Source organism: Trichechus manatus, unplaced genomic scaffold, assembly GCF_000243295.1.
Source record: "Trichechus manatus latirostris isolate Lorelei unplaced genomic scaffold, TriManLat1.0 scaffold00160, whole genome shotgun sequence".
In the NCBI taxonomy this organism is placed as follows: Eukaryota; Metazoa; Chordata; class Mammalia; order Sirenia; family Trichechidae; genus Trichechus; species Trichechus manatus.
This window is the reverse complement of record NW_004444096.1, coordinates 4104989-4127897: the sequence shown is the minus strand read 5'-3', so window position 1 is coordinate 4127897 and position 22909 is coordinate 4104989.

Below are 22909 nucleotides of genomic sequence, written 5' to 3'. Positions count from 1 at the left end.
TAAAGTATATTTTCCAGGACCTTTACGTTTATTTTCTATAATAATAATAATAATGAGGACATGGTTTATAAGACACAGGAATGTGACATGTGCCAAAACTTAAAACGTTAAAGTCAAATCATTAAATCAGTGTAATACCATACCCTGGGTAGTGTCCTAGAACTGAAACATGACATTAGTGGAAAAACTTGTGAAAGTCAAAGAAAGTATATACTGTAGTTTAGTTACTAGTAATGTTCCAGTGTTTCTTCTGTTTTGATAAATGTACCATGTTTATGTAAAATGTTTGCATTAGGGGAAACTGAGTGGAGGATATTCAGGAATTCTGTACTATCTTTGCAACTTCTCTGGAGATCTAAATTTATTCTGAAATAAAAAGTTTATTTAAAACAACAACAACAAAAAATTAAGACAATTGATTTGAAAATAACATAGTTTAGAAGTAGCTTTTCTGTGCAGTGGTTTAAAAGAATCAAAATTATTAATTACCTAAAAAAAAAAATCCAGATTTTATGAAGTAGAGATGCAGGGAAATGTGTGGCTCTAGGTTTCATTTTTTTAGTTTATCAGAAGTGCGGGGTTTCATTTTGGACGTGGCCGTGGTGTCCTCGACCATCTCCTTGTGCTTGAGGACAGACTTCTCCCTGATTCCTGGAAGGAATTTGTGTGTTCTGTGGTAGTTTAGTATAGCACTTTCTGTTAACACACGCAGATCATATTAATGGTTCCCAGTGTACTGTGTTTCCTTTTTATTTTCTTCAGTATACTGTTTAGAGGCAGAAAGACCAACGATGTGACTCAGTGGTCTGGAGTTGAGGCCCTCTTAGTATGGTTTTAAAGCACTTGGTTGCTAACCAAAAGGCCAGCGGTTGGAACTCACCAGCCGCTCTGCAGGAGACAGATGTGGCAGTCTGCTTCCATAAAGATTACAGCCTTGGAAACCCTATGGGGCAGTTCTGCTCTGTCTATAGGGTTGCCAAGAGTCAGCATCGACGTGATGGCAAGGGGGGTTTTACTGTAGTTTTGTTCAGTCACACTAAGTTGAGCTTCTGTGTGAAATACTAGACATGGTTGATCTATGGTTAAAGAGCGTGACTAAAGATGAACATAATTCTTATGTAACCATGCCTGTAATTGAGCGAAAATAATACAGACTTGTTCGCTGTCAGGTAATAGAAATCCTCAACTTCTGAAATGAACTCTAGCAGTGTAACTCCCTTAAATTTCTATAAATATGAAAAGAATAAAAGAAGGGAACTCTGTGGTTGACTGAAATTATTATATAACTTTTCATTAACAAAAGCCAAACCAGTTTTGTAAATGGTTTTCTGCTTCTGTTGCCAACTTTCATGATTTTGGTTAAACTTAGATTTCATTAAGGGAAGTAGACATTTGCAACATCAGCGCCATGCCTGAATGGCTTACAGAATAATTATCGGGCTGGGAGATTTCTGTTTTTCTTGCTGATCTTTATTCAGAATCAGTGTTAGCAATCTAATGTTAATAGACTTTATGTTTCTGCTCCTTAGATGTGTAAGGTGGTTGTGCCCACCTTGATAGGGAAGCTTAGAAAAAGGGGTGAGATTTTTGTTTTTTCAGGTTAAGTTGAAATTCCATTGATCCAGTGTGATAGTTCACAACAATGAACAACTTTCGTTCTTCTATGCTAGGAGAGCATTCGAAGTGTTGTTTTAGGAATATGCTTACCGTTCAACGGGCTGTCATTCATACCTAGAGTATACCCAAAGTATAAGTGGTAATAGATAACAAGTATCCAGTACTTCCGTGGGCCAGGCATTGTATTTATATATCTCATGTAATTTTCACAAACTCCCATGAGGTAGATTGGAATTCCCCTTTTATAGATGAGGCTGGGAGAATGATCTAGACAGTAAGGGGCTGAAGGAACAAGTGCCTGTTGGGTGACAGTACCTACAGCGTAGTTCATGTTAGCAGGTTCCAGAAAGTGCAGAAATGCATGCAACCTCAAATCCCTTCACATTGCTGGGTAAAGAGGTGTCTGATCACCTTGGGATGACGTAGAACAGATTATTCCCCTGGGGTGACTAGCCTGGAGTAATGTCTCTTGTTCTAGCCTTAATCTGGCTTATTCTGTAGGTCCCTAACGCAGCCTTGAGATTGAGTCAGACATGTCACTTGTTCTCTGTCACCCATTTAACTGCTGAACACTCACTCCTTGTGTGTGTCATTGATCGTATGCCAAGAAGTTTTGGCAGCTCTGGAGAACATGGTCTCAGTGTGCCTCCTGGTCAGTGCTGGACAGCCAGAATCAGTGAGAGTGAGAACTTGGATCCAGAAACTAGGACACATGCCAGAGGCCTGGGGTGGGAAGCTGAGCAGCTGACAAGCAGAATGCAGCTATCCAGACTCAATGACTAGGTCAGGAGTCAGAAATAGAGTAGGTACATGACTCTGAAAGGTGGTTTTTGAAGAGGATTATGATGTCTGACTGTGGACTTCTGAGTTTAAGACAAAATAGTTCCAACTGCTTTTTGAGCGAGAGTCATAGAAATACAAAACCTTCTTTGCTGCGTCTTCTTCATAGTCTCCAAAAGTTGCCATTCTTTAGGGTTCAGCCCATGGCTGTGTTTGTTTATTCTCTAGGTGACCTCATGTGACCCCTTGCTTCAAATGCCATCTCTCCTCCCAAATTTACTTCTTTACCTTGACCTCTCCCTTGAGCTCCAGGCTCATACCTATATGTCTGCCTATTTACTGTCTTCATTGGAAATTCTAATAAACATTTCAAACATAACATGTCTAAAATAGAACTCTTGCATTCCCCTCCCAAATCCTGTTCTTGTCTCTTCTTCATCTCAGTAAATGGTTTGTCTTATTGCTCAGGCCAAAAACGAGGAGTCATATTTGACTGTTCTCTTTGTTTCATACCTACATCTAATCCATCAGTAAGGTTTATATGCTCTCCTTTCAAAATATATATTCCTAATCTGTCAACCCTTGCCGCTCCCCCATTACGACCCCAATGCCACTCGCCATCACAAGTCAACTAGACGATAGTAATCATCTCCTGACTGGCCTTCCTTATCTCCTTCTTGCACCTTTACGGTCAGTTTTCTGTATAAGAACCAAAGGAATTGTCTTAAAGAGTGTTAAATAGTTCCCGTCATTCCTCTATTCAGAACCCTTCAGTGACTACCATCATGCTCAGGATAAAACCTCAAGTCTCACCATACTCTACCAGGCCCTGCGTGTTCTGCCTGATAGCTTTATTTCCTACCAGTCTTTGTCTGATTCATTCTTCTCCCTCCATGTTTGCCTTCTTGCTGACCCTTCAGTACTCCAAGTCCAGTCTGGCTTCAGGGACTCTGCATTTGTTGTTTTCTCTGCTTGAAACACTCATAGGCTCTTCACATCTTCCTCCTCCACCTGGTTCAGTTCTCTAGTGTCACCTCATCTGGGAGGCCTTCCCCAACCTACTATCTAAAATAGCCTATCCCTTCATAACTATCCCCCGTACCCTGACTTACTTTTCTTCATAGGACTCGGCAACCTGGAATTATGTATTTTCTTCCTTTTTTATTGTTCATCTTTGTCTAGAATACAAATTTCTTGAGGACAGAGACTGTATTGTTCACTGCAGTATCCTCAGCACCTAGAACAGTGCCTGGCACATAGTAGATATTCAGTAAATATTTGTTGAATGACTGAATCAATCAATCAGTCAATCAGTGGTAGAAAACAGTATCCTATACCCCTTGAGAACTCAAGAGACTAATAACACTATAAAGAAGGAAAAGGGAAAGTGAACTATTCCTTGTACTAAGGATGTTCTAAAAAAAAAAAAAAAAAATCCTGTTGCTGTCGAGTTGATTTCAACTCATAGCGACCCTATAGGACAGAGTAGAACTGCCCTGTAGGGTTTCCAAGGAGCGGCTGGTGGATTCGAACTGCCAAGCTTTTGGTTGACCATCTGTAAGTTTTAACCAATACACCACCAGGGTTTTCTAAGAAGGTGGGAAAGCAATCTTTTCAAAGTTTGATATTGACATTTATGGTACCATAGACTCTTGGATCAAGTTAGGACCTTTTACCCCCGTCCTCTCTCTTTTTTTCTCTCTTTTTTATTTTTAAGATAAGGGAAGAGGCTCAACAATCTACCCAATCCCTTGTCCTTTACACCCAGTGGCCCATGTAAGAGGCTGCTTCAAGCAGGTAAAACTTAACAACAGTCCACAGTTCCTATTTCAGCTATTTTCTCAAGACAGCCATCCTGCTTACTCTCTTATATTAGATAGTGTAGGCCAGCTGCTTAAACCGGTGGTTCTCTAAGCATGGTCTTGGGATCGGCAGCATCAGTATCATCTGGGAGCTTGTGAAAAATGCACATTCTCAGGCCCTATCCCAGACCTCCTGAATCAGAAACTCTGGGGGTGGGTCCCAGCAGTCTGTGTTTTGGTAGTTCAGTGGTAGAATTCTTGCCATCCATGCCAGAGACCCAGGTCTGACCCCGGCCAGTGTGCCTCATGCCATCTGTCGGTGGAGGCTTGCCTGTTGCTGTGCTGCTGAACAGGTTTCAGCAGTGCTCCAAGACTGAGACAGACTAGAAGAAAAGCCTGGAGGTGTGCTTCCGAAAATCAGCCTGTGACAACCCTGTGTATCACAGCTGTTGTACCTGTGGATCCCATTGTACGTGGGGTCACCATGAGTCAGGGGCTAATGCAACGGTAACGAACAACAACAACAGGTGATTCTGATGCACGTACAACCCCTGGTTTAAACAGACGGCTCTAAAATCTCAGTGGCTCAGTGAAAACAGAGAGTTCATTTCTTGTTTATGAAATAGTCCAATGCAAGGGTTCCTGGGCATGGCTTTCTGGCTTGCTTTCCTCTAAACAGTGACTAGAGATCCACACTCTTTCCATCTTCAAGATCTGCTTTGTTCTAGGGCCTCATCCTTCTTTTCTTTCAGTCCAGTGTTGAGGTAAACAGAAAGAAAGAAGAAAATTGCATGAGAAGTTTTTCTGGGTCAGGCCTGGAGTAGGTAATAGCTAAACGACTTCTGTTATCATCCCACTGACCTGGTCTGAGTCACATGGCTATACCTGCTGCAGAGGAGGCTGGGAAATGGAGTCTAGTTATGTGCCCAGGAAGACGACGAAATGGGTTCCATGTGATCTATCCGGTTTTGGCCACGATATCCCCTCTTTAAATATCTGCTCAACTCCTTTCCTGTCACCCCCTTTCCAAGTGACACACAAAGTCCCACCCACTCACTGCATCCAGCTCAAAGTCCAGGCTGTCTAGATGATAGATCTCACCATCAGGTGCAGGCCTGTGTCTTTGTGGTATGGTGACCAGTCAGCTTTGCCAAGTTATCTGCACGCCCCCAATTTATTATCCACACATACCCAATTTATAATAGCGTAACAAAGACAGGATAATCATGATAGAAAACTCCCGTTTGGAGACTGGAGAAATGGGAGATACATACAGTTACTGGTCTGTAGTGTTTCTAAAGTCCTGCTAGGCAGGCGTTTTGAAAATCTTCAGTGGGTGTGGGGAAAGTTTGTTGATTCAACTGCAGTTCTGTTCTCTGGGAGGAACTTCTTTGTTCATTGTTCTCCTCAATCCCTGGTTCCACCTTCTGGGAGGTTCTTCCTTATCAGTTATTTCCATGGTGGCATCTGGAGTGGGCACTGGAGAGTGTACAGAAAGAGTTAACAAAGCCGGCCTGACTGCTGTCCTTTAAAAGGCCTGCTTACAAAGTTGGCCCTTGGCTAGCCTCTGGGAACTCAGATTTCAGGAGGATTTCTACCATTAATGATAGGAGTGGCACACTGTACCTAAATTATTTGTACAAACCATATCGTTTAGGCTGAACATTTTCTTTCTAGGAGTATGGAATTTGGGTAGCTGCCAGGCAAGAGGTGCCTACATGATCAGTCCCCCGTAAAATCCTGGGCACTGAGTCTCTAATGAGCCTCTTTGGTGGGCAATATTTCACACGTGTTGTCACAACTCGTTGCTGGGGGAAACAAGCGTGTCCTGTGTGACCCCACTGGGAGAGGACTCTAGAAGCTTGCATCTAGTTTCTCCCAGATTTTGCCCATGTGCCTTTTCCGTTTGCTAACTTTGCTCTATATCCTTTCCCTGTAATAAGTCATAGCCATTAGTATGATTATACATTGATCCTCCACGTCCTCCCAGCAAATTATCACACCTGAGGGTGGTCTTGGGGCATCTACTGATATAGGGAGCGTACCCTCCTTAGGGCCTGTCTACAGATTCCTTAGCTCATTGCACACCTACTGATTGTTGTCAATGTTTTGAATAGTCAAAGGCTTTTAAAATATGGGCTGCAGTTTCTTTGGCGCTATTATTCCTTTAAGAACTTAGTAGGCTTCTTATGTTTTTGGGTTGAGTCAGTTTCAAGTGCAAATAACTGTGACCAAATTCTTTCCTAGACTTAATTCTCACTGTTTACTGTTTATTTGTTTCCTCACCCCTATGTTTCTCTCCCTTGACTTAATAATGGCCACTTTAAGGACATTCAGAACAATAGTTGGGAAGATCACAACCTTAATCTAACCTTTGCTGCAGGGCTGAGTCAGTTTATCCAAGTAAGACGTTCTACAAGTTCTACCTGACATTTGTTCCTCAAAGGATTTTTGATCTTATCTCTTGCTGTTGAGAGTCTAAAAGCAGTTTTTTGTTTTTTTTTTTAAATCTTCAATACTCCAAATTCTGGACTCTCCTGCCTTTTACTTTTGTGTCCAAACTGTTGATTCTTTCTTGCACCCTTCTCTTTCTGGTAGCGACTTGGTAAAGGCAGCCAGTGGTGGTGATACATGCCGATGTTCTGGTGCCAGCCACTTTCCCTAGAGCTAACGATTCAGTAGTTATGTAGTCTGTAGGCAACATTCTGCAAATGTTCTGTCACTGCATAACATGAGTTGCTGTCTTCCCCTTTCCAAATCAGTTTACTTGCCACCACTGCCTACTGCTAAGCCAGTACTGTATATTTTTGGGTTTTGTTACAACACCTTACATCTGAAACAAGCATTAGGTAGGTGTGCAAACAGCCCCCAATTCTTAGTGTCCTAAAAAGATAAAAGTTTATTTCTTGCTCATACAGTAGTCTAGCACATATACTCATGATCGGTGACTCTGCTAGGTATATGGTTCTCCTGGAACACTCTCCTCCAAGTAGTGACTCAGGGACCTAGGCTCCTTCCATCTTGTGGCTCTGCCGTGTTCTAGAGCCTTGTCTCCTTCTACATTCAGTTGTTGGATGGGTAGAGCTAGAGTAAGGAATTGCACAAGAAGTATTTTTGAGACATGTCTGGATGTGATGTTTGTTATTTCTGACCACCCACATTCCATAGTCCAGATCTCACTGCTGAATCTAACTATAAAGGAAGCTGGGAAACGTAGTCTAGCGGTGAGTCCAAAACCAAAGACCAAAACCTGTTGCCGTCAAGTTGATTTTGACTCATAGCAGCCCTATAGGACAGGGTAGGACTGCCCCATAGGGTTTCCAAGGAGTGGCTGATGGATTCGAACTGCCAACCTTTTGGTTAGCAGCCGAACACTTAACCACGGCGCCACCAGGGCTTCACAGTGAGTCCAAGAAGAAGAAAAATCCAGTTTGGTGAGCATCTACCACACTTCTCAAACTGCCCCTTCTTGCTCTTCTGAGTCCACTGATGGCTAGTTTTTTGGATCTACATCTGATTTCCTCCTCATATATCTTCCCATTCATACTCTTTCCTACAGACACCCTCAATTTTGAAGTCATTTGTAGTTTGGAATCAGAGAGATCCTTCCTCCTCCCCTGCGGTATGCCCCCCCACCCCCACCATCTTCACCTGTCAGGCCCTGGCCTGGTATCAGCAGAGGTGAATTTGGAGAGAAGAGAGGGATATGTGCCAAACTGTCTAGCATGTTTAATGGTAGAGGTCGCACTGTGAACTTTTCAGCTCTAACATTCTAGTTTCAACTGTAAAAGGAACTGGAGACTTCGAGCTACAGAGACAGCTAGAACCGATGGGTAAAAGTTAAAGGGAGCTAGATTTCTGCAAAGTTTAATGAACACTGTAATGAGTAAGCTGGTAACAATTCTATCTGCATTTAAACGGAATGGGCTGCTTCGTAAGAGAGTAAGTTCTCTGTCACTGACAGTGTTCAAGTTGAGGCTGATTGACTTCGTACAGGGTATTGTAGGAGAAAAATGTGTGGAGTAGATGGGGAAAGAATTGATGTCCAAGGTGTTCCCATCTCTCTGAGTTTATATCAATTTTTAGAATGTTCTGTTTTTAAGTCAGTTCTTTTCAGAGTTCTCCTTAGAACGTCCTTCCTATATTTACTTTGGAAATCTTTCTCCAGTAAAGTATAAAGCATTTCTCAGTTAAAAATGCCAATATTTTAGGGGAAAGAAGAGCTGCTATCAAGGTTGACTTCTAGTCAGATTGGCTAAGTCTTCATCCAAGGAATATACTTTGAGGCATTTTTCTTTCCCTCATTTTTTTGTTTTTTAAATTTATTTTGATTGGTTTCTTTGTGTGCGCTCGTGCACACACACACATGCATGCGCAAATTCCCTAACAGATTGTAGTTACTCAACGAAAGTTGAAGTCTCAGGAGTAAAGAGCACAGTATTTGGAAATAGCCTTTGGTCAGAGTTTGCTAAGATGGAAGATTCACCTCATGCTTATCCTTGTGCCAGAAGCTCTTTGACAAGTAGGGACCATGTATTGTATGCTTCATTGAGGGCAGTATGGCTGTTCCTTTATTTTATCTTAAGAAAAGGCAAAAATATGATTTAAATAATAGAGAGTTTTAAGTGCTTTTAACCCAAACTCATTGCCATTGAATTGATTCTGACTCTTAGCGATCATATAGGACAGAATTGAACTGTCCCATAGGGTTTCCAAGGAGCAGCTGGTGGATTCAAACCACCAACCTTTTGGTTAGCAGCCGAGCTCTTAACCACTGTGCCACAAGGGCTCTAGTTAGACCTAAATAAGGTAATGGACTCCATGCAAATCCAAGTTTTTTACAGCTGCTGAACGATGGAACTTGGAATCAGTGATATAAGGGAGAATGATTTTCAGGGTCTGTATGTGGGAGAACTTACAGTGACCCTGTAGGACATAGTAGAACTACCCTATGGGTTCCCAAGGAGCGGCTGGTGGATTTGAACTGCCGACGTGGGTTAGCAGCCAAATACTTACCCCCTGGCGCCATATGAGTGGGAATCGACTTGACGGCAACAGATTTGGTTTGGTTTTGGTTTACGTGGGAGACAGATGTGGCAGTCTGCTTCCATAAAGATCACAGCTTTGGAAACCCCGTGGGGCAGTTCTCCTCTGTCCTGTAGAGTCACAATGAGTTGGAATCGACTCAGTGACAACGAGTATGATATAGAAGTGCTTCGCGTTTGATCATTTCTGGTAGCTAGCACCTAAACTGTAGGATGACACACCTCAAAGCTGTAATGTGTGACCTGACGCGGCTTCCTTCAGCATCTGGCCCTGCCTCGCCCCAGCCTGTGTCTGGCTCAGCGTAAGAAATCAGCCCTCTGAAGACTGTTGTTCTGACTCTCTAAGGAAGGCCTAGTCTCTTTGGCCTTTCTTCACCTTAAATCTCTTCCTGTTTCTCTTTTCTAGGTTTCTGACTTAGCTGCCCCATTTCCCTTGGTCCCTATTCCTGTCCTTGAGTTCGACTTCTTGTTCTTCTCGGTTACTATCTTGACTTCCCAGAAACAAAACTCTGCCTCTCTGAGCCAGCACATTCACTGCGGATTCTCTCCTGGGTTGCTATTCCTGTCTCACCTTGAGCCAGGGATCCTTCTAGGAGGAGAGAGAGACAGTAGATCCTCCTTCATTGTAAAGGTCACGTGAGCATTGCATTACAGCTTCTGATCTCTTGCTGCAGGGCATTTGAGACTCGATTTTGCACATGGTCTTAGCAAAAGACTAATATATCCACACTCTAAGCCAGTAATGAAGTAATAAATGAAGAGGGGTTCTTAAATATAGTAACACTTCTCTCTGCCAAACTCAGCTACTTAGAACAGATCCGAGAACGAAGAATGAAGCAAAAGAGGCTTTTAGCACATACAGATGATGTTTGAGAGCTTGGGCCCTAAAATGGTATATTTAATTCTCTTAGAGTTTCTTTACTCATTTTCCATCTTCATAATAATAGCAATCACATAAATAGCATTTACTGTGTTCTAAGTGCTGTTATGTATTTTAGTTCATTTAACCCTGACATCGGTCCTGTGGGTTATATACTGTTATTATCCCTCGTTTAACAGAGGAGGAAGCTAAGACTTGGACAAGTGAAGTCGTTTGCCCAAAGTTACACAGCTTGTTGGTCAGAGCTGGGGTTCAAACCCACATGCTTAACCACTTGCTATAATGATCATTGAAACTCTCTGACTCCTAATTAACTAGTTTCTCAAACCACAGCGGGTTAGAAGCTCCAGATTTAAAAGAGAGTGTAGTGACCTAGGATTCCCAGTTTGAAGTGTCTCTCCTAATAAAGTCGTTACTCAGCCATACAAACATGTATGTGTAAGGAAGTTCTGTACAGTGTTAGGTATGATAGAAAAATAACTGAAAACAGTACAGATGTCTAGTACTAGGGGAAATGGTTAAATAAGCGAGGGTAGTACTTTTCAAACTTTACTGTGCATATGAATCACCAGATATTTTGTTAAATGCAGATTTTAATTTTTGTGTTTGAAATTGTCTGTGGTAGATCCCAAGAGTCGACATTTCTAACAAGTTCCTCGGTGATCCTGGTGCTGCTGGTCCCTGAACCCCACTCTGAGCGGCAGAGGGTGACAGTACAGGTGTATTACGTGTCTGTGAGGGAGACGTCTGGGACTAAGGAGAGGCAGGTAGGGCACTATAAGACTATTTTGAAGGGCATATTTTTAAAGACTAGTCAATGACTCTCCGTTATGCTCAATACGTAATTAAAAGGAAATTAGAAAATGGTGATTTGTACTATTTCTGTTTACACTAAGAAACATATATATGGATATGTGCATGTATATGCTTAGCAAAAGTCTGTGTGGAGACATGCCAAGTATTAACAGTTTTTATTTTCTGAGTGATAGGATTATATATGGAATATACAATTCCATATATATATATAAAACCTGTTGCCGTCAAGTAGATTCCGACTCATAGTGACCCTGTAGGACAGAGTAGAACTGCCCCACAGGGTTTCCAGGGAGCAGCTGGTGGATTTGAACTGCCAACCTTTTGGTTAGCAGCTGAGCTCTTAACTCCGACACCACCAGGGCTTCATATGTATATATTTATGATAGAATATGTTTTCATCTTCATATATTTGGTATTTCTTGAATTTTCAATAGTAAGCATGTATCATTGTCTAGCCATTTTTTTGTTATCCACTCAGTCCCCGACTCATGGCAACCCTGTGCACGGTTGGACTGGATTGTTGTGAGCCATAGGGTTGTCATTGAAAGCAGATGGCCAGGCCTTCCTTCCTGGTCTGTCTTAGTCTGGAAGCTCCGCTGAGACCTACTCAGCATCGTAGTAACATGCAAGCCTCCACTGACAGATGAGTGGTGCATGAAGTGCATTAACTGGGAATTGAACCTGGGTCTCCTACATAGAAGGTGAAAATTCTACCACTGAACCACTATTACCCCCTCTTCTAGATATAGTTTGTAATTTTTTTAATTATTAAAACTTTTAGATAATGATATATTCAGATTTGGTTCATGACGGCCTAGCCTTGGAGGAAAACATTTGCTTCCTGCCACCATATGCCTTTCTTCAATCTCCTCAAAAATATTTGTTCCATTTTTTTTCAATAACTGTTTAAGATATTTAATGGTTTGGTGGGGCCTCTGTTTAGTGCATCTGTCTGCACAAATAATAAAGGATGAATATTTTTAAGAATGAGGGTAATGAAATCAGTACTTTTTATGAACAGTTATGGATTAGATATGAAAAATCCTACTTTTCAATATTTATTGATATTATTACTAAGTTTAAGTTTTTTTTAGAAGCAAAATCTGAATCTCTTTGTATTCAATTCCTAAAAGAAAAGAATTAAATTTGAAATCAGCACCCTTTTCCTTGCCTCCCTTTCTCCCATTGAGATATGTCAGTTTTTAGAAGGACATCAGTTCTGCATCAACCTTTAAAGTTCAGTGACCTGAAGCTAGGAGTAATGTACTTGTCTCTCGCTATAGAGCAGGGAAGGAAGTAGCAAGGAGACAGAACAGAAAAAACTGATTAAAGTACAGTTTTGTTTTTTTTCTAAGTGATAGAAATTCCATGGAATTAAACCATATTAATATTCACGTGTAAATTCAAATACAACTTTCAAGGTAAAATTATATAACTTTGTAGTGATTACCATTCTGCGTAGCCTTCCTTACCTTCTATTGGTGTAATTAAGAGTAGAATATAAATCAGAATGTCCCTGGTGGAGAGATTTATGCTTCTGGCTGTGAGAGAGTAACAGGATCTGGAATTACATTCAAGCATAAGCAGCTATAAAACTGGACAAAGTATGAGAAATAAATTTTTTTTTTTTTACATTGGATAACAGAGCAGGACTATGAATCCTGAGAGTAGGAAAACAAGCAAGGGGAACCCTGTCATCACCCAGACTTTCCACATGGAGACAATTTCCAGACTGTGGTGGAAAGATGGGAAACCCACACAGAGCCGAGCAGTCTCTCTGAGTTGAGTAGACAGGGACCAGAGTTCAGGGAGGTTGAGGCAGCTAGAATTTGAAGAACAGGGTTCCAGAGAGGAGGGAGTTAGACAGAGAAAGAATTCTTGACATCTTGATAGGGGTGCTCTTGAAGATCTGGCTGAATACCCAACTGTGCATGCGTAGGGTGAAATCCCAAGAAGCTGGCAAGAACAACTTCTGAGGAAAGAAAACTTACTTGGTAGCCATAAGATTGGGACAGAATTAGCCCTAGAATTAATGTTCCTCTACACAAGCCCTAAAAAGCCTTAAAACAAAGCCTCAAAAGAATTAGACTAATCTATAAGTAATCTAATTGCCTGGCAGAAAAAGTCCAAAACTCTTTAAAGGAATGCAGCAAAATCCAGAACTCAACAGTATAAAATTCACAGTGAATAGCATCTAATAAAATACTACTAGATAAACAAAGAAGCAGGAGAAAAATCCCATAACCAGAAAAAAATTATTGAATAGAAACAGACCCTGGAGTGACACATATAATGAAATTAGCAAACGAGTACATTAAAACAACCATTGTAAATATGCTCCAAATACTGAAGGAAAGAAAGGATGATATGAGCATAATTAGGAATGAAATAGAAAATTAAAAAAAAAAGGAACATCTAGAACTGAAAAGTACAATAACCGAAACAAAAATTTTACTAGATGGAATACACTGCAGATTAGATCTTGCAGAAGAAAAAGTCAGTGAACTTGAAAACATAGCAACAGTATTTAACCAAAATGAAGCCTGGAGAGGAGCACTCGGTGACCTATGGGATAATAACCAGGGATTTAATGTAAGTCTAACTGGAGTCTCAGGTTTATGAGGAGATGGTGGGAGGGAAAAAAAAAACAATTGAATAATTAATGGCTGAAATATTTCCAAATTTGATGAAAACTATAAACCCATAGATCCAAGATGCTTGAAAAGAATTACAGATCTAACTATAAAAGATCAAAACTATAAAATTTTAAGGAGAAATCATATGAGAAAATATTTACTACCTCAAGGTGGCAAAGATTTCTTAGGACTCAGAAGCATGAACCATAAAAGAAAAAAATGATAGTTGGGACTCCATCGAAATTTAAAACTTCTATTTTTCAAAAGACATTGTTAAGAAAACAAGACAATCTTTAAGGAGGGAGAACATATTAACAACTTTCTATCAGATTTGTTCTGTGTATGTGTTACTGTATTAATTGACAGTAACTAAATTGATGGAGCCCTAGTGGTGTAGTGGTTAAGAACTTGGCTACTAACCAGAAAGTTGACAGTTCGAATCCACCAGTGGCTCCTTAGAAATCCTGTGGGACAGTTCTGCTCTGTCCTGTAGGGTCTCTATGAGTCAGAACTGACTCAGCAACATTGAGTTTGCTTTTGATTTTATCTTCATTGAGGATTAGACCTTTTATCAGAATAATATGATTTTCTTCTTCCTAATTTATTCTTTGTGCTTTGCATTTTTTTTAGCTGAATTAATATTGTTACCTCAATTTGTTTCACTATAAATCTTTGTATTTCCTACAATCTCTGTCATTTTCTTTTACATATGTAAAAGTAGAGCATAGTTGTATTTTCTTTTTATCCTAATGAGAACCTTTGTCTTTTAATAGCTATTTTAACTCATTTGTATTTATTGTCAAAATTGATCTAATTGGTTTTACTTCGTTGATCTTGCTTTACGCTTTCTGTATTAAATTCTTCGTTTCCATTGTTTTCTGGATTGTTTTCCTATTTGATTTAAAGTTTTGTATTTGTTTTATTTTGGCTTGTACTTTTTTATGTATGGTTTATCTAAACGTATGTCTCCTACTTTGGTATCTGTTGCAGGTTATTTTTAATTTTTTTTGAAACTTTAAATTTATATAATACCTGTAATTATTAGTCAAGAATGAGAATGGCATCTTTTGATTTTTCTCAGTATGAAATGACAAATTTAATAGTGTTTTACTGATCTGCTTCTCAGTTTTCATTAATATAATCTAAGCTTTCTGTCTCAGATTATTATTAAATTATAATTATAATAACAGAAAATATTTCTTTTCTTATATGGGCATAAAGATTATGAAAAATCATAAGATTGTCTCAGCTTTAAATAATTGCCACTGTTTTCTAGGTATATATCAAAATGAACATTAAGAGAATTATTAAAAATATATTCTTATCTTATTAGATTGCTTCTCAGTATTTTCTTGATCTATTCACATTTTTTTCTTAAAAAGATACTCTTTTCCTTTTTCCTGCGGCATACCTTCAGACCATTTATTTCTCTGTTCATTAGACCACTTTTAAAACAAAAAATCAAAATCATTGGAACAAAAAGTAGAAAAAATCAGATTTGAAGTTAAAATATTAAATTCTGTGTTTGGTATATGCATCAAGGAGCCCTGGTGGCACAGTGGTTAAGTGGTCAGCTGTTAACTGAAAGGTCAGCAATTCGAACCCACCAGCGGCTCCATGGGAGAAAAGACCTGGTGATCTGCTCTGTAAAGATTACAGCCTAGGAGACCCATGGGACAATCATACTCTGTCCAATAGGGTTGCTATGAGTCAGAATCGACTAAATGGCACGTAACAGCAACAACATAGCTGGAATTGACTTAGCGGCAGTGGCTTTACAGTTTTATAGCAAAGTAAAAGATCCAGAATATGTTTGAGATATTGGATTAGTGATTAATGGATTTCGTAGTGGTGAGTGGAGGAGGGTTAAGCCAAAAAAAATTAAACAAAACCACCCAAACTCATTGCCATGGAGTTGACTGACTCACAACGACCCTATAGGACAGAGTAGAACATAGGACAGAGTAGAACTGTCCCATAGGGTTTCCAAGGCTGTAATCTTTAGGGAAACAGATTGCCACATCTTTCTCCCACGGAGTGGCTGGTATGTTCAAAGTGCCAACCTTTTAGTTAGCAGCCGAGTGCTTAACCACTGCACCACTAGGGCTCCTTGGAGGAGGGTTACTAGTTATTTACTGTTGTCGTGTATGGTTGAGTTGCTTCCGACTCATAACGACCCTATTCGGCAGAGTAGAACTGCCCCATAGGGTTTCCAGGCTGAAAGCTTTACAGGAGCAGGGTGCCAGATTTTTCTCCCATGGAGTGGCTGGTGGGTTCAAACTGCTGACCTTTCGGTTAGCAGCTGAGTGCCTAACCATTATACAACTAGGCCTCCTTAATTATTTATTAGAAAGCTTGTTTTCTAAGATGCCCCTGTAAGTTACTGTATGAGGTAACACAGGGCCTGGTATTTAAATTCTCATTAGTATTTGTTCAATGACAGAAGCATTCCCCTTGCTACTTCGAGTCTGTTATCCCTGGTTTGAATGCTGCTAGTCACATGACTTCCCGAGAGTGGTTGTGGCTCTAAGGACACTTGTATGAGGCTTTCCCAGTGTTTTCATAAGCTGACTGAGGACCATTTAGGGAAGCAGGGTCTTGGAAGGTACTCAGCCTTGTCTTGGCAACAGTGTGGAAGGAAGATGACTGTGGCAGTTGCTAGGGGCAGTATCTTTAAGAAAGCAATGCTGTTGCTAAGTTATTTTTGAAGATGGAAGGCTTTTCCTTCTCATATTTTTTAGTAGATAATCGTGTAGCTGGACTGCCAAGCTGTAGGGAGTGAGGTCCAGCTGAGACCAGCCTTTCCAGGATTGCCGGGTCAGTGTGAAGTACTTGGCAAGTTCTTGGCAAGAGGCTCACTTTAGTGTGGTATTTTGGAGCGCCCATGGGCTGCAAAGGCAGGAAGACCTTTTGTTCTGGATCTCGTCCTGCTGTTTCCCTATGGGACCATGGCAAATCCTTCAGCTTTTCTGGGCCTCAGATCCTTTCTAACTTTAAAATTCCCCAACTGACCAGAGCCCAGGAAGGGCAAGAAAGTTCCCACTTGACAGCATTTTTAAATTTCACTAATCTTTAAAGTCAAGAGGAGTAAATCATTTATCTTGCTGCTCTGGGTAAGGACTAGAAGAAGGGACCGTATGTGACTTGGGTATTTATGCTCTGACCTAATATTAAGTCAGTGACACATGTCGTGTGACTTGGGTGTTTATGCTCTGACCTAATATTAAGTCAGTGACACATGTCATGGCTGATTGTCCCCATTTTAGCACCTGGAAGTAGTCTGGTAGTGGAATGATTCAGTAGAATGTTAACTCACCATTTTTTTCCCCTGAGAAGACTGGGAATACATAGTTATCCAGATTCCCAGAAGGTTATCACCCTTTTCACTGGGCTGTGTTCCTGTCTTGAGCCTGAGGATGCTGGGAGGTACACACCCCATGTGGTCACAGTTTGGCGTCAGACTGCAGGTCACGCTGAAGATGGGTCACGGATGGGCTCCTGAGGGGTAAGAGGCTGCCAGCAGCCCTGCCGTCCTGTTTCACGAGGTCCGCGATAGGATGCTGCCCAGCTGGCTGTTCGTCCTCAGCTGAGCTCTGTGCACGGTCACAGGCAGGCAGGGCAGAGACAGCTTTCAAATAATGAACATGTCACAGTTGTGTAAGAGCTGGGAAACAGTGCTGACCGAATACAATCTGTCCAGCAGTCAGAGGGTGGCTCTCTGCAGAGAGGCTTTGTTCTGTCCGGGTTCTGGGGGAAGAACCGGGGACAGTAGCTCCGCCCACAGCGGCACAGCAGAGAGCCAGCGCTGGAAGTGGGTTGCTTCTCTTTGCAGTCTTCACCTTGGAGGACTAAAGAATCACTGAAAGGTTTTGTTTTCCTCTCCATCCAGAGCTTCTAGGGGGAAAAAAAGAAGAATTGTTTCATTTCAGAAATGTGTTTTGTTTTCGTAAATAAAGAAATGTCATGAATGAATTCAGATAAAATTCAAAATAAGTTTGAAACTCGGATAAAAATATGTCATAGGCTTTATTCAGGGTCTGCATATTACATATTTGTGGCCAGCACTGCTAGGGATGCAAAGATTAACGATCAGTACCCTCAGGGACTTAACCTGACTAGCGCAGACAGATGAATGGCTAATATTTATTAACTTACACATTTCATTCAGTTTTTACCTTGCATCCACTCTATGCTAAGCACTGTGCTAGATGTTGGGGCTCCAAGGCAAGATGGGCCCCTGTTCCAAGGCGTCTGTAGTCCAGGGGGAAGATGGGTAAACAGGGAGCTATACTACCAGGTACTTGCAGGCATATGGGAGGGGGGGATCCATAATGAGTGTGCGCAGGAGAGAATGGTGCCAGTGATTTTGAACGTGTCCTAACAAGAGAACTGAGCAGCCTATAGGGGTCCATTCCTTTACTGGTTGTAGTGGGCAGTGCTTCCAGAGGCTGTATAATCTTAAGGATAATACATGTAACATTATGTAAACTTTGCAGCATGCCCGTAACAGAGGCCTTAATTAGTCCAGTTTTACAAATGAGAAAACCGAGGCACAGAGCAGAGAGTAACTTGACCAGTAGTGACTAGTGCGTGGTGGGTATGGGGCCTGCCTCCAAAGTGCACGTTCTAATCCCTTTGCGAGGCTGAAACTTTGAGAACAAAGGGAGTCAACTACTGGTGGAACGATTCTCTATGTTTTTGCAGGTAGAACAGCTTAATATTAATGAGTTCGTAGCTGGGCATCTGGGAGGAAAAGAAATTGATATATTTCTTTTCTGTTTTTTAAAAATAAAGCTCTGTATTTTTATTTTTTTGCAGTTGCTGTATATTAGCTACAAATTATATCTACAAGTTTTTTATTTGAAATTCCAGGAAGGTAACTTTTGATCAGATACTACTCCCCATTAATTTACAGAAATGATCTTCATTGAATTGTAGATATATCTGTAAAAGATTGCACAGCCTCCCATAATCACTGCATCCTCCGCCCTTTGATGTAGGGATTTCCTATTCAGCCGGTGTCCTTCTATTCAAATAAGAGACTGTTTTCTCTGTCTGTCGTCCATCTGTTGACATGTTGGTCCCTTTTTACAACAGAAGAGGCCTTTAATTTACAAGCTGGATGCATAAATTGAAGGAGCCCAGCCTGGGATGGGCCTGTGGAGTATGTGGCCTACCTCCATGACTGAGCCACAGGAGGCCTGCTATCTGCTACTCTTGGGGAGTTAATAAGAGCTTCCGTGACCTGGTTTGCCCATACTTTATTGGCTCAAATCTGTATGCTCTGAAGGAAGAAAGAATGGGATGAAAAAACCAAAGTCATGGTTGTGAGCTGGAAGGAAGGTTAGAATTTTAAAAACCAGAGCCAATGTGGTACAGACAAGAATTACAAGCTAGAGATTTACAAGTTGGAATTACAAGAGCCTGGAAGGAGAGGTTTTTAATTACAGCAACCCCCAAGACATTTGAAATTGTTATGGTGATTTTGAGTAGGCCCTAAAAAAGCATCAAGGACTCAACTCTCTGTGGTTTATTAAATGGAAGCAAATGCAAAATTCAAGGGGAAAAAAGGTAATCTTTTTGTGTAAAACTTTTTTGATTTATGACTTCCTGGACTTTGAAAGCCTTCTTGCACCATGATTTAATACATTTAGTGGTTTTAAAACTGAACAAAAGGGAAGGGACTTTTTTTTTTTTTTTTTGGCACAAGAAGATCTTTATAGTAATTAGCACTATCACTAGGTAGATTTGTAAAGCGATTTGTAATATAAAAGTTGAGTGGTGTTACTGAGTAAAGAAAACGAGGTTCTAGAAATTTGGAATAATTAACTGCAGACAAACTTTTCCATGTAATAGTAGTGAAATTAATTCTTTAGAGCTGAAGAAACTTAAGATGATACTTTAAGTAAAAATATTTTTCTTTTCTGCTTTTTTAAAAACTTAATTTTACTTACCACAAGGAGTACATGAATATGTTCTCCTGTTTTAAAAACAAAACAATACAGATAGGACTAGAGTTTCCTTTGCCTGCCGGCCTTCCATTTCTTAGAGGTCGTCGGTGTGCGATTGAGTCTTCCAAAGCTTCTGAATGCTTATAGGCATGTGTGTATGTGTAGGTATTTATGTTTTGTGCAGATGTTAAAGAAAACCACACGTGGCCTTCTATTGTATGTTTTGTGTTTAATCAATAATACTGTTAGTGTTGACATTTACTGAACAGTCATTATGTGCAAGGCAAGATACTTAGCATTCTTTCATATACTTTAGTTTCATAATCTTTATAGTAACCTTCAGAGATGAATAAAATAGTTGATTTTATGAGCATAAAACACCACCTTTATTATACCTCCCATTTTCATTGAATTACTAATGCCAGTAACTTAGCGCTCTTATGAGACTTCAAAAATACAACATTCAGGATGTTAATTTTTTAAAAATTGGTGGGAATATAACCTTTGGCCTTGTTAGTTTTGTTATTCTTGTGCAGTCGGCTTGACCAGGTCCCTGGAGGCGGGTGTCTGGTTGCTAGACCAGAAGGCTGAGAATGTGACGGTGACTCTTTGTCAACTCCTGGGAACGGAGAGGCAGTGTGTGGACGATTGACTCACTCCAGATGATGGACAGACAACCCCAGACACTTCCTCGGGAGTTACAAGCTTGGGAACCCCATACCTGTGATGATGCCCTTGGTTTTTGGGGGACAGTTACAGGATATAAGACCTCGATTAAAGGAAGCTTGTTTTTGAAAGATGCCTTTCACCGTGTCCTTAGTGGTACTGATATGGGGAAATAAAAGCTGCTACTACGGGAACTCTGAGAATTACATGGGAATTGGTAGAAAGGAAGTGAAGTTGCGTGGGTGGAGAGAAAAAGGTTGTGCTTATTATGCATACTGTGCTTTAGGGGTTTGGATAAGGATATTGTCAGCATTTCATGACAAAGTAAAGAGCTTCTAGTGAGTGGGATAGCAGACAGAAGGGTATTAGTCTCAGCCATACTGCTTAACTACGTGGGTGACCTTGCAAAAGCCGCTTTACCCTGTTTTAACCAGTTTCATTATATGTCAAATGATGATAATAATTTCCACTTCATATAATCGTTGGGTTGGAATTACATAAAGTATTTTATACGTTGCTAAGTGCTGTACCAATGTGGAAATATTAGATGATATTATTTTCATTATGGTAACTGATGTCAAGGCTTTCTACAGTTTGCCTCTATACCGAAGACTTAAGCTACTTGCCTTGGCTCTTTATGACTTGAAACCCCATTGCCGTCGAGTCAATGCCAACTCATAGCAACCCTGTAGGACAGAGTAGAACTGCCCCATAGGGTTTCCACGGCTGTAATCTTTGTGTAATCTTTGTGGAAGCAGACTGCTACGTCTTTCTCCTGTGGAGGGGCTGGTGCATTAGAACCCACTGCGCCATCAGGGCTCTTGGTTACTATATTAGGATTCTGTTATTTTCAGGATAGGTAAAGAAACCTTATTGTTGAGTCATTTAACAAATACTGAATGCCCGATGTGTATCAGTCAGCATTTCTTCTGGCTGAAAAATCTGAAAAGATCATCTACAGTAATTCTCAATGAGGGTAGAAGGTCCCAACAAATATTTCATTGTCATCAACAAATTAGTGTTTGTATGAATTTTTTTATTTTTATTTTTTTGTCTTCAAGGTAAGCAAAACAAGTATTGATTAATGTCTGTGGACTTATAAAAGTATATGTTAATAAGTTCTGATGTTGTGGGGGTCCTGTTGGAAAAACTATCAGAAATTGTCTTGCTTTGGTTTATTTTTAGTTATAATGCATAACTTACTTTGAAACTCATATGACATTCAGTGAGGGCAGAAGAGGACACAGGTTAAACACGATGAAGAAGCACTGATGGTACCTTTCACTTCCAGGCCAGGAGACTGAACTCCACGAAATACCCGTTTGGTGTACTTGGGAGTCCACACGGTAACAGGCAGCTGAGCCTTGCTTGGAAGCCCAATCAAAAGTCTGCTTTACTATTTTAGGGTTTGTTCATCATCTTCCTCCCTCCATTTTTGTTTATATTTTTCCTGATATATTCTAGTAATCTAGAGTGCGTGGAATGAGCGAGCACCTTCAGCTGGTGGCAGAACCGTGGCACTCCGTATCTGTGAGCCAGTGCTAGAGAAGTTAGACTTCAGTTGGTTAACTTCGAGACAACTAGGAAGGCTACAGCTAAGAACATCTAACTGGCCATTCGGGTGGTGTACCATTTATTGCCTGAAAACGTTCCTAGGAAAGACCATTCCTTACAGAAGACTGACTGTGTGCTGGGGGGAGGCCCTTTGATAGGGGGGCACAAACAACAACAGCGGCAACAGCAAACAGCCCTTTGGTTTTATTGTTCTCTCTTCTGGATAGTTCTGAAAAGCTAACCTTTTTGATTTTTATGGATGGTGTGCTTTGACATTTCTGTATTCACTACCATTTATTTCTCGACTTAGCTCTTTGAGGCCCACCACTTCTATCCTGAAGTTACACCAATGGAAAAAGTCAAATCTTGTTTCATAGTGACCTGTGAAATTCCACTGCATGTTTTAAACCTAGCTCATTGGAAATGCCACTTTTTTTCATCATTTTCTTTTGCTGCCCTACCCATGCCCTCATCATGTGAGGACTATGTTTCTTGTTTTGTTTTTTTCCTCATTAGTCTCTCTCAAACTTACCTGTTTATAGAAACTGAGCATTTTTCCTTTTCCCAGAGGCATATGTGGTAAGAGTAGCTTGCTTCCTTGAGATCCTGACCAGAGGTCTCTAAAGGAGTCTAGGATCTGCCCAGTCACATCTGCTTTTCCATCTTAGCAACTAGAAATATTCTAACTTGCTTTGACTATAGCTAAGCTCTTCTGAAAACACAAAGGTTCAAAATGAGTTAAATTCTCTTAAGCTTCTGGCTTAGAATATTGAAGAAACTTTTACATGAAACAGATAAAGGATGGAATAAGCATTTCTGATTCAATTACATATTATTTATTGTGGAAAAAATGTTTTCCCTACAGACTGACCAGGAACAAGTTGTTTAAACATAAGCCAGGGTGGAGACCTATTTGTTTGGTCAGCTCCAGATGGGCTACGTTTCCTTACTTAGGATGAGTCTGCCAGCTATTACATCCCCTGCCCCCGCCTGATCCTTCAAGTTTCCCTGGAATTTTTACCTAGGGATCTGTTGGATAAGGCAAGAATACCCTGTATACGTGGCAAGTAGGAAGACTAAAGGCTGTTTTCTGGAGCAGCATGATTTTATCACATTGTTTGGAGTGTGTGTGTGTGTGTGTGTGCGTGTGTGTGTGTGTGTG